This window comes from Eurosta solidaginis, chromosome 1 (assembly GCF_040869045.1).
Source record: "Eurosta solidaginis isolate ZX-2024a chromosome 1, ASM4086904v1, whole genome shotgun sequence".
In the NCBI taxonomy this organism is placed as follows: domain Eukaryota; kingdom Metazoa; phylum Arthropoda; class Insecta; order Diptera; family Tephritidae; genus Eurosta; species Eurosta solidaginis.
The window spans coordinates 197154001-197167174 of record NC_090319.1 but is presented as its reverse complement, the minus strand read 5'-3'; the positions used below and the strand labels follow the sequence as shown (position 1 = coordinate 197167174).

The window sequence follows — 13174 nt, the reverse complement described above, 5'->3', positions numbered from 1 at the left end:
CACATGATTAAAAACGTTAAAATTTAAAAATATACTTTTATTCGAAATTATTAATGTATGTATTAGATATTCATATTTTTTAACACATTTTATTAATCTTTTCATCATATCTGATATTTTTTTAAAAATTGTACTTTACTCATTTTGGAAAAAAAATTTATAACTTTTCACACTAATTTTATGATGAAATTTAATAACAACAGGTATAAGCATTTTAAACAAAATTATTCAAATGGTGGGTGGGTATGTATATGAGGATTTCAATATCAAAAGGCAATAAAGTGCAGGTAAAAAATTTTTCATAATTTCTTCATATTCTCGAAAATGTTCGATTGTAATTACTGCGTTTTGATATGAACTTCCCCTATACATAAATACAAAAATAGTAATTTTATTTGCGTGAGTATAGTAGACCGTGTTTATAAATATAAAATTTTTCTGGAAAATAAATTATCTGAAATTCTAACTCTTATTAAATATATTTTATGCATATATTATTACATATAAGTATATATTATTAAAAATTATACGTTGATGCCAGTATTATTTTATATTTATATATTTGTATTTTTATATTTATTTATTCAGTATGACGGAAATTACTTTGGCAGTCTACCTTATATTTGGTATGTAATAAGTGAACTACATTCCAAGATTTTTATGGTTCATTTAAATTTTTTGCATACAATTCTTTTCATTTCCAAAATCTTTTATTTGTTTTCTGTTTGGGATTTTTTTATTCATCATTTATTACAATATATTTTTTTTTGTTGCATATTTTATTTGAAAATAAATAATTAAATTAAATTAATTACATTATTTTCATTTATTTATTTTTTTATTTTTTGTTCAAAAACTTTTTATACCCAGCTGTACTTATTTTATTTATTATATTAAATTTTTTTTATTTATATTTTTTCAATTTTTTTATTATTTTATCATTTTAATTTTTTTTTTTATAATTATATTATTTTAATATTTAAATTTATTTATTTTTTGTTCAAGTTTTTGTTTATTATTTTATTTTTTTTTTATTTATTATATTACTTACTTCTATTTTTTTTATTTTGTTGCATTGTATAATTTTTTGTTTTTAATTTAAATTTATTATTTTTTATTTGAAATTTTACTTATATTTATTTTTTGTTGTATTTTTTTATTACTTTTAAACAAATTGAAGGATACGACGGTAGACCTGCACACTACTTTGTAGAGGTGGAAAAATTTAAGAGGGTATGCTGCATAACTGGCTGCACTTCGCGAGTTGGAGTGGTTCTCCACGCTTTCCCGAAGGCAGAAGAAGCTAAGAGATCTTGGGTTCTGGCATGTAATATGCCAATGTCTGCCATGAATACGAAACATTTGTATATTTGCGACCTACACTTCGAAAAGGAAACAAAAATAGGAAGAAAACTTAAGGAGGGGGCTATTCCAACAATTTTCGGGGGGACTGATGATGAAATGCCAAGTGGAAGTGGTACTTCATTTGTGCAGAAGGCTGCTGATGAAGTGCCAGGTGAAAGTGGTCCTTTCTTTGCGCAGCAGCTTAGATCAACGACAATCAAAGAGACTGAGCCCACTGACTTGACATTGGAGGAATTCGAGCTTTAATCGGACCTCCATTTAAAACGCAGGCGTCTAGATATCCGATACAAATATGAGGGTTTAGACGATGACCCGGACATTGTACCCGATCCTGAGTACTTCGCTAAACGGCAACGGGTGTACATGGAGAGGGAAAAGACGATGATGCATACAATAGGGAAGTTAACGAAGGCCATCGACGAAAAGGAAAGGAAAATCCACAAAATTAAGGAAACATCAATAATACCGCAACGAGGAGCAACAGAGGACGCAAAAACTTTCGCGAGGACTATAGTCGGCACCAAGGCCAAGCACTACAAACCCCAGGAAAAAACTTTAGCTCAAAGTATTAACTACCTCTCTACCAAGGCTTACAAGTATATGAAGGATGACTTGGGATTCCGTTTACTAAGTCAAAGTACCCTATTGAGAGAGCGACCAATTCGGTTTGTCCGTCCAGGCATTGATAAACACGTAATAGCGAACTTGGGGGAAATGGTGAAATCAATGCCAGCTACCCATCGCATATGCTCAATCATGTGGGATGAGGTATCCATTAAAAAAGACTTGACATACAACAACACAGTTGATGTCATTGACGGTTTTGTAGACAGAGGGGAGGGCTGTCGTGAAAATCGAGTTGCGGACAAATGCCTCTTCTTCATGGTAAAAGGAATCTGCAGCAACTGGAAATACGTCATGTCATACTATATAGTTAAATATGCAGCAAAGACGGATGATATAATAGAATTACTGTGGAGAAACATCGACATCGCCCTCAGGATTGGACTGACCGTAAAAGTTGCTGTATGTGACCAAGGGACCAATAACCAAGCAGCCTTCAATAAACTTGGTATTAGCAAGGAAAGCACTTCCATCGCACATAATGGGGTAATGATTCATTTCATGTTCGACTACTGCCACTTAATAAAAAATATGAGGAACAATTTTATTAAGAATTACAATGTAACAACGCGAGATGGCATTGTAAACAAGGTGGTAGTCGAAAAATTTTACAATTTGGACAGGGCAAACGAGAATTTTAAGATATGTCCAAAGCTGACCGATGCACACCTCCACCCAAATAATTTCGAAAAGATGAGTGTTTCGCGAGCTACTCAGTTGTTAAGTAACTCAGTCTATGCCGGTCTCAAAATGATGGAAGACCTAAATCTCTTTGGAGACGAGCCAAAGGTTTTAGAGTCGGTCAAGCCAACACAGATCTTCATCAAGCGAATGAACGATTTGTTTGACGAGCTTGATTGTAAAAATTTAAACGATAAAAACCCCTTGAGGAAGCCCATAATGCGAGGAAACGATGATAAGAAGGAACGACTTTTGGAACATATTAAATACTTGGAGATAGTTGAATTTACAAACAAGGTTAGCTGTATTGACGGATTCATCATCACCATTACATCGATGTTAAAATTATCAGAGGATTTATTCAAAGGATACCCAGCGTTGGATTTCGTGATGTTTGGCAAGCTCAACCAGGACGCGTTAGAGAACTTTTTTATAAGTTACGAGCAAGCCAAGGGATCAACATGCATCCCACTGCTAACGAAATGCAGTACATCGTAGCCCGATTGGTGTCCATGAGTATTTTGAGACACCACTTCGAAGGCAAGGGCAGCAACTGTGAAGATGATGACGACATCTTCCTGGATTGGAAGCGGGCCGCAGATGGCGCTCCAATCAGCTGCATAGAGGGAGTTGCACAAAAGGACTTACCCTTACCGAACCAGGACGAACTATTCGAGACTAAAGCCCGCGATCCAGGAGATGAATCCGAAGATAAGCTAACCGTATTATTAAAACAAATGGGAGAGGAGGAGCTACCGGAGGAGGACGAACAATGGGACGATGAACTGCGACCAACAATCAACACGACTGAACACGACCACACGTATTGTTTTAAGTCAAGCCAGGTCATTGTCGGTGAAGAAAGCCCAGACAAGACAAAATCCCATGATACAATATCATACGATAAGATATCCGACCTACTTGGACAAATCGGAGAGGAGGAACACGTGGGAGAAGTAGATGAACCAATTGACATTACCAAAGCGACAGAACAGGAGCAACCAACAATCGACTTGACCAAAACACAACCAGAATACATCATACTCCGTACAACTACTGGTCCAGGGAACCTCCAACCCGGATACATGGTACTGCGACAGAGCGAAAAGGGATATATGGTACTACGAACAACCGTCAGTGAGAGCCTCCAGGGGGAGGTGCAACCAGGATACACTCTCATTCGAACTGCCGGCGAGGGTCTCCTCGGGGAGGCCCGTCCAGGGCGAGCCGGCATGGACCTCCGGGAGGAGGTCCAACAAGGAAGAATTTCACCAGCAGCAGGAAATATTTCACCACCACCAGCAGCCGCCGTACAACAGACAGAAGAGCCGCTACCATCAGACGAAGAAGACAATGTCCTGGAAAATCCCAATGAGCTCCTCGTGGAAGAAGTAGCTGCGCGAACCGCAGAGGAGCAGATACAGAGGTACTATACTGGCTATGCCATTTATCACAAAGTACTGGGGAAGGTTAAATGTGAAAAATGTGCAAATCTCATGTGCAAGCCTTCTGTCGATCCAGAAAATACATCAGAAGCGCTTATAGTAGCCAAAAATTATAAACCGTACGAAGACTTACGACTTGTAAATCCTTCGGACGAGATCTTCGAAGTAAGTACGGCGCACATGAAATGGTACCTCGAAATGTTCCGGATCTGCGCACACACCCTTGAAATAAAAAAACTGATCCTGGCTTACATAAAAAGAAAAACCGATGAAACGTTCCCTGACTGGTTCTCAGGGGAGTGCGCAGACCATCGGTTACAATTGTTGGAATTTATGGTCACGGTCCTTCTCTACAAAAATGCCAAATGGATGGCTAGGGCGGAAGAAATTGAAGAACGACGACGACGAACAGAGGCCAAATTAGAAAAATTAAACGCTAAGAAACATAAAAGAACCTAAGATCCTAAGCGACTTCTGTTGAGGGTTAGCGTGATATGAAGCGATGGGTAATTTGATTTAAATGAAATGTAAATTTACTATTTATGTATTTAATGCAGTTTTTTATATATATTTCACAGATACCCGACATTACATGGATTGGATAATGGCATGGATGAATGGAGAGAATAACTGCTACAACAACAACAACAACAACAATAATAAGGAATGGAGATGGATATCGACTTGGATGGATATAGACTTGGTAATATGAGTTAAATAAAATGCAAATTTACTATTTATATATTTAATGTAATTTTGTATATTTACTTTACAGATACCCAACGTTACATGTTCCAATCCGTGGAGTAATGGTAGTATGGCATAAAGGAATCGCTATTGTACCAAAGAGATTTTATTTCTTAAGAGCCGTCAGTCCATACTTTGGCAAAGTACTTTCAAGGTAGTCGCTGGTTTTTTTCAGATATTTTTATAAAAATGCCTTCTATACATTTTCGTGTCGTGTTTGGGCATATATGTAATACTCCTATATTCCTATTACAAAATACTCACAATGTGTTTTGAATTCGAAATCAAAACAAGACAGCCTATATAATGTTTGTGACAAGTGTGACAAAAAAAAATTTAAATTTAGGTACATTCTATTATTGAATACAAAAACAAACATCAATATATCGGCACACTTATGTTTGCGAATGTACCTAGCCTTTTGTAGCTATATAGGAGTATTACATATATGTACTTGGGTTTATTTTAATGATTGCATTATTTTAATGATTGCATTAAAATAATTGACTAATTCTGTTTACAAAAATCGCAATTACGATAAGTCATTACAACGCATAAATATATCGGAGGTAGTCAAACAAAACTTGCCAAAACTTGCCAAAACTTCCTTGAAAAAACATTCCATTTTAATTGGTTGTTTTGTTTTTGTCAAATTATCGAATGACAACTCTTAACAAATAAAAACTCTTTGGTAGTACATCCGTTCGTCCGTCCGTTCTCTCTTCCGTCATTTTGTCCGTTAGTCCTTTTGTCCATCCGTCCGTCAGTCCGTTCGTCATTCCGGACTATTAGTTCGTCCGTTCGTCCGTCCGTCCGTCCGTCCGTCGGCCTATTAACACTATAACTTGATTATGTATATATATATGTGGCAATTTGAAAAAAAAAAAAAAAAAACCTAATTCGACATAGACCTTTATCTGAAAATGTAGCCACAATTCACCATTGTAACTTGCTATATTTTGTAACAGCCATTTAGCGCTAGGGCTGTGAGTAAGTAACACAGGGAGATCTGTAACAGATTTGTGTTATAAAACCAGAATATCATTTTTATCCTAACTCGAATTAGGTTGTTTTTTCCAATTGCCACAGTTAAAAAAAAAATTTTAAATTTAAAAATGCTCGAAATCAAGCGATGACCACACCGCTTTTTCGACATTAAAATTTTCGAAAAATGGTAAAATTGCTATAATGCATAGCCATTAAAATTTTTAATCATCGCAAAATTGGCGATATATTTTAAAATTTTTACATTTAAATTTTCTTTTCTTTTGTTTCCTATACCCCCACCCCCACCAAATCCCCCACCAAACCCCCCGCGGAGAGCGAATCATATTGGCAGTTGATTTAGTTTTATTAGTGATAGTAATAAGCATAACTGACCTGAGTGTGTTTGTGTGCTTTGCCGCTTGCGTTGTCCCCCACCTCATCGCTAGAAAATTATTAGTAAAGTTACCGGAAAAAGGCACAGATAGGAGTGTCATCGCCTTTCCCTCTTTGCACATAAATTGTCATGTAAATGACGGCATTTTTGGGTTTGCGGTTGAGTATCATTGGACGGGGCAAACCGAGAGTACCGCGGATGGCGGTTCGGAGCCACCGGATGATCACCCACATTCCCGCCTGATACATATATGAATTTATGCTGGCACTTCAGCACGGCACGCAGTTGCGTGGCGGATAAATTCTAATGGCGAAAGCGATAACATTTCTCTCAGTGATACGCGATGTTCTCATAGTTTGTCCGAGATCCCAGCAGGAGATCAAATAGGGGTGGTGCACTGCGCAGGGGAGTTAAAAGTCGGAACATACTCTGGCTGGTTAAGTATATCATTTGTAGTTTGAGGTATTTTTTCACCATATGCTTCGCTCGCCGTAATCTCCCTCCCACCCTTTTAGCATGCCGCATCCAGAGCCCAGTTGGCGGGTTAATGTGGTCCTTGGCATTCAGGGACTGTGCGAGTAGGTTGCTGACCTTTGGTCGGACCTCATCTCGGGTGCAACCAAGTAGCGGTTGGTAGCTACTAACTTTTAACTTTGGGTAGCATCAGAGCCTAGTATTGGAAAACATTAAAGTCCGTTTTCTCACGGCTAATCATGAAGAAAACGGCTCATATACTTAATCCAAAATTACAAAAATAGCCAAATAATGCTTTCCAATACAGGTGAAATATAAATATTTAACGTTTAAGCGAGGTATCCAGATAACAAGAAAACACTGAAGAAATTTTCTATTTTCTTTTTTCAAGGCAAATTTAAAAATTTTTTATTATGAAATATGTTATTTTCCTTCTTCATATTCAATTCCTTAAGAAAGTTTCAGTTATAATTTTAAAAGACTTTATAAATAATTTTTATTTATATGAATATGGATAATTTTCTTTTAAAATTGTATGTAAGTTTAGTTTTGTTATTGATAATAAATGAAATTAAGGAAATGAATAATAGAATGAGAAAATACATATAGAAGAAAAGAAAAAGTTTATTGAGCATTTTCTTATGATCATGATACCTTTCTTAAAGGTTAAGTTGTGTGAGAAGTTGTCGCTTTTTGGTGGCAATTTCGTAATTCCGCTACAAATTTATATCTAATACGTTATGCTAAGATGTAAGTTAAATTTTTATTATCGAAATAATAATTAAATTCAAACCATAAAAAAAAATCTTTTAATTCAATGGTTACCTATAAGTTTTGTAGTAAGTATACAATTTCTTCAAGTTTAGCAAAATGCAACCTAAATTACAAATGGAAACACATTCATATACCTACATATGTACATACACCTAACTAAACTCATATTGACTTATCAAAAAATATCCAAACTACAAAATCGTTAACAAAGGCAAAACCAACAAACATTTGCACATATTTGTACAAATGTCGTTTAATATACCTCTACCGCACTAACCCCTCTTCTAACATGCAACATACATACATACATTCCTTCAACCAACCACTAAAATCTGTATCATTTTTACTTATTTGCAAATGAAATAAATTCGTGAGGAAGAAAGAAATTTTGCAACATAGCTTCTTGCAAAAGTCCAAACATTTCATTCATAAAGATGCTTCCTCTTGAATGTTGATTCATAAAAATGCTTCTTCTTTACTTCCAAAAACTTCATGATGAAACCAAAGAGGATAGATAATAAAATATCGTGCCTGCTATGTTGCATGAAATTACATTTTGAAACCATGTAAATTTTGGTTGCCATTGTTAAGATTTGCCGTCGGCAATATGGTATAATTTATTTAAGTTAAAATTTTCAATATTGCATAAATATTGAACATAAATTGTGCATAAATATTCTAGTAATTTGTAAAAAAATATTAACATGCTATTTTGCATGAAATCGCATTTTGTAAGCATTTGGACAAAGTTAACAAAACTTCAAAAAGCTCAAATGCAGAAAATAACTCAATGTCTCAATGTCACTCATTTTGACTTATTCTCTACTTAATTTTCGTCAGGCGAAACAAAAAATATGAGACAAGAAATTACGAAAAATAGGAAGAGACGGAATGGCCGAGCCCAAGAAATAGGTACATTGGGAAATTGCAATTCTGCCCGACATTGTCATCTGGTGTCTCTTATTATCTATCATCTTTGATAGAAACAAAAGGTATTTTACCATCTTCGAAACCTAGAAGACTTGATCCAATTAAATAAAAAATTGCTAAAAATGAATTTGACTTTCTAGTTAAAACAGGTATATGTAGACCGTCAAATTCTCCAAATGCACCTCTACTTCATCTCGTTTCTAAAAAAGAACCAAATGATTGGAGACCTTGCGGAGGCTATCGAAGACTAAATTTTATTACTACACCAGATTGGTATCCTTAACCACATATCCACCATTTAACAATTGATTTAAAAAACAAACAAATTTTTTCCAAAATTTATCTTGTGCGTGGTTACTACCAAATTCCAATGGCAATAACTATCACTTTTGGAATGTTTGAATTCGTAAGAATGCCTTTCGGTTTACGAAACAGTGCTCAAACGCTTTATTAATGAGGTACTTTCTGATTTAGATTTTCTATTGCTGTTGTTGTTGTAGCAGTGCTTCGCCCCATCCAATAGGTGTGACCGATCACAAATTGTCATCAATATCCTCTAACGGGAGCCCAAGGAAACTTGCTGTTTCAACAGGGGTGGACCATAATGAGAAGGGTTTTAGAGGCGTTGGTTCCAAAATACAGCTGAAGAGATGGTTGGTGTCATGTGGAGACACGCTAGAAGCAGAACATATGTTTTGTATGTCGGGGTTGATTCTGGATAGGTAAGAGTTTAACCTGTTACAGTATCCAGATCGAAGTTGAGCTAGAGTGCCTCGCGTTTCCCTAGGGAGTGGGAGTTCCTCTTCTGCAAGTTTAGGGTATTGTTTTTTGAGTACAGGATTCACCGGGCAATTCCTGGCATAGAGGTCCGACGCCTGTTCGCTGAAGTCCTGCTTGTGTTTTTTGGCTTCCTACGGCTGTGTTATCAGGTGCCGTATGACCTCATAATGCTTACGGAGATGACTCCTTAAGCCCCTGGGCGGTGTTGGCTCATCAATCAGATGTCTGTTGGGATGCCCAGGTTTCTGGGTATTCAACAGGAACTGTTTGGTTAGCATCTCATTTCTCTCCCTGATGGGGAGTATTCTCGCCTCATTATGTAGATGGTGTTCTGGGGACATAAGAAGACAACCCGTGGCGGTTCTAAGTGCAGTATTTTGAGAGGCCTGTAGCTTCTTCCAGTGAGTAGTCTCTTGACTTGGCAACCATATCGGGACGCGTAGCACGCGATCGGCTGGCCAATTGCTTTGTAAGTGGCAATGAGCATTTCCTCATCTTTGCTGCATACTCACCAAAACGTAGATCCTGATCAAACTTCACACCCAAGATTTTGGGGTGTAAGACAGTCGGTAACGTAGTGCCATTGCCGTGGATGTTAAAATGGTCGACATTTGGGACGTCCATGTTGTAAATAAGGTCGCCGATGATTTAATCGGTGATAATGTCAGGTTTCGCGAGGTGAAGAAACTGGAGAGATCAGGGATGTAGCCGTTTATTTTGTTTCAAAGCTCATGGATCTGTGGGCCTGGGCCTGTGGCCATTATTGTGCAGTCATCGGCGTAGGAAACGACAGTTAAACAAAATTGGGGATAGGAACCACCCTGTAGCACCCCTTGTTTAATTCTTCTTGGTTTTGATGTTGCGTTTCTAAATTGCACCGATGCCTGCCGGCTGATAATTTGCGGTCCACCTTTTAAGACTTGGGGGAAGAGTATACCATTCCAGGTCTTGCAGTAACGTGATATGGTTGACTGTATCAAAAGCTTTTGATAGGTCTAGCGCAACGAGTACTGTTCTATGGTGGAGGTTTTGATTTAAACCGCAATTTATCTGGGTGCTAACACCATTTAGCGCGGTGGTTGTGCTATAAAGTTTTCTAAAGCCATGATGATGACAGGCTAGTTTCAAATTATTTTTAATTGAGTTATGTTTTGAAGGTGAAAATTTTTGAATTATTTCGAAAACAAAATTTGTGTTCATAGACATAAAAAACTTCAAATGAATAAAAAATTAATATTAAAAAGAAAATAAAATTTAATTAATTTTAAATTATAAATTCTTTAATAGAATATTTATTTTAAATATATATATATACTCACATGAATGTATTAACATAAAAATATTTATTGAAATTTTTACTGTTGAAATATTGATTGAAATTATGCTTGCTTTTATGGAGCTTTACGGCCGAGAAATTAGAAGGCAAAAATTAAATTTTCCTTTTCCCTCCTACGCGTTTCGACGCTCTCACGTCTTCCTCAGGGAGTCTAATGATTTTATTTTAAAAACAATTCATTAACAACAAACATAATTACAATTAAATAACATTAATTTGGACACTTACATTATTAAATTAAACTTATTTAATTTTTGAGTACATTTTTTTATTACTTTACACACAGAACCAACATATATATTAACAATTACATGCTAGCTCTGCATCTATCTTTGTACTGCATGGCCGCTGTGTAAGCGTTGCTTATTTTGTACATATCCTCTTTAAAATTCATCATGTGTTTAATTGTTGTTGTATGCGAAGGCTTTCTAACGTCATTCCCACATTTCCTCTATTCTCAATGTCTAATATTTTTGTATTTGCGAAATCCGCTACATGTTTTTGTTTGTGAGGTGCTGTGCTATCGCTGTCGTTGTTTTTTCGTTTTTTGCATCAGCTATATGTTCTTTAATACGTACTCCCAAAGCTCGCTTCGTTGTACCTATGTAGCGTTGTTTACATATTTCGCGATCATTGCCTTTACATCTAATTTCGTATACAACGTTGTGTTGTTTTTCTTTCTCAATAGTGTCCTTTGTTCTTGTGAATAATCTGTTTAGGGTATTGTGTGGTTTATGTGCATACTTTATGTTATCATCTTTTATTAATTTTCTGAGCGCCTGGTTGTTCGTTAGTCCGGGGATATAGCTTAATCCAATGTATCTACCCTCTGATTTATCCCTATGATGTTTTTTCGCAGTAGTCAATTGGTTTGTTGTATTATTAACTAGTTTTTCCATTACAGTAATTGGATAGCTATTTTTTAAAAATAAATTTTTAACTTTGATTTTGTTAGTGCCAATAAATTGTTCGTCACTTAGCATAAATATTTTCTTTATTACACTGGTCGCTGTATTAATTTTTTGATACCTCGGATGATTGGAATGGTAGTTTATAATTCTATCAGACGCAACTTCTTTTGCGTACCAGTTGAATGTTAAATTGTTATTTCTGTGTATTTCTAAATCTAGGAAGGCTAGTTTAATTTGTTGTTCTGTTTCCACAGTGAATTTGAATTTGGGGTGTTGCGCATTTAATACTTTTAGTATGTCTTCCACGTCTTTAGTTTTAATTATAGCAAATACATCATCTACATATTTTGTAATGTATTTGATGCATATGTCATTGGTTTTTAGTTCAGCTAGGCTATCGTCAATAATTTTATCAAGTACGATATCTGCGATTGTCGGAGATAGTGGACTGCCCATTGGCATACCGTGAACCTGTTGGTAAACTTTTCCATTATATTTCAAATAATTGTTGTCCTGTAAGCAAAAATCAAGGATAGACTGAAAACGTTTTCTACCGATCGTTGTATGTTGCTCCAACTTTGGCTATTTTCCCATAATGGTTTGTATAGCTAGATTTATTGGGATAGTCGTAAATAGCGAGATCACGTCAAAAGATACCAGCATTTAATCTTCTGATATTACGAGGGGTTTTAATGCTTCTTTTAGTTCATATGAGTTCTTTATATTATACTCACCGGATATGATGTTTTTCAAAATATTACCAACGAATTTTGCCAGCCTATAGCATGGAACAGTGGTCGACGATGATACTGGTCTCAGAGGCGTGTTAAGCTTGTGGATTTTGGAAAGACCGTAGAGCCTTGGTGCATTGGCTGCTGCACAAGAAAGCTGGAACTTTTGTTTTTCATCTATTTTATTTTCCTTCAACAAATCACTTATAATATTATTGTTTTTTCTCATTAGTCGCTGTGTTGGATCGGTTTCCATTAATTTGTAAACTTTTTTGTCTTCCAATAGTTCCATCATTTTACCCTCATAGTCCCTTTTGTACATCATAACCGTCTTGTTACCCTTGTCCGCATAAGTGATTATTATTTCGTTTTTGTGTTCTTGTATAAATTTCTTTGTGTTCTCATACGCCATCATGATAAATTTCTCTTTTTCATTATTTTTCAATGTATTATGGAAATTGTTGATCTTCGCAGCGATATGGCTGCGAGTGACGTCCTTTTCCCTCTCATCGTCTATAAATTGTATTCCTTCTTCAATATCCGCTATAATATGGATTGGGGAGAAACTTTCTTTGGAAACTGGGAGGGAAAATTCCCTTCCCATGGAAAGTATCCATCTGCTCTCCTCTGGTACTGAAATATTCGTTTTATTTACGAACCATTCCTCATTAAAAATAATTCCAAACTCCTTTTTTCGTTTTTCTATTAGAGTTTGAAGCTTTTCATTGTGTTTTTCTTGTGTTGTAGAAGTGATTTAATTTAAAAATTTTATTTTATTTTTAGTTATGTTGTCGTAGTCGTCTTCTCTTAATATATTTCTTAATATCTCCTCTATATTCTTAAGTTTGGCTTTTAGTATTTTTATTATTTATATTTGTCTCTTTAACCTTAAGATTGAGAACTTTTAAAATAAACGTTTTTACTATTTTATTTAACTGCTCCCGTGTGCTATCCAGCTTAAAACTATGGAAAAATTACGTACCTTACCCTGTAAG

At 35.6% G+C, this 13174-nt stretch overlaps 1 long non-coding RNA gene across 1 annotated transcript; it reads left to right on the top strand.

Annotated features, from left to right (window-relative positions):
* The first annotated feature begins 4420 nt into the window (after window positions 1-4420).
* LOC137240451 (uncharacterized) lies at window positions 4421-5246 on the top strand. The gene is made up of 3 exons (XR_010949738.1): window positions 4421-4621; window positions 4694-4818; window positions 4891-5246. It is a non-coding gene; the product is annotated as an uncharacterized lncRNA (long non-coding RNA).
* Window positions 5247-13174: the final 7928 nt, after the last annotated feature.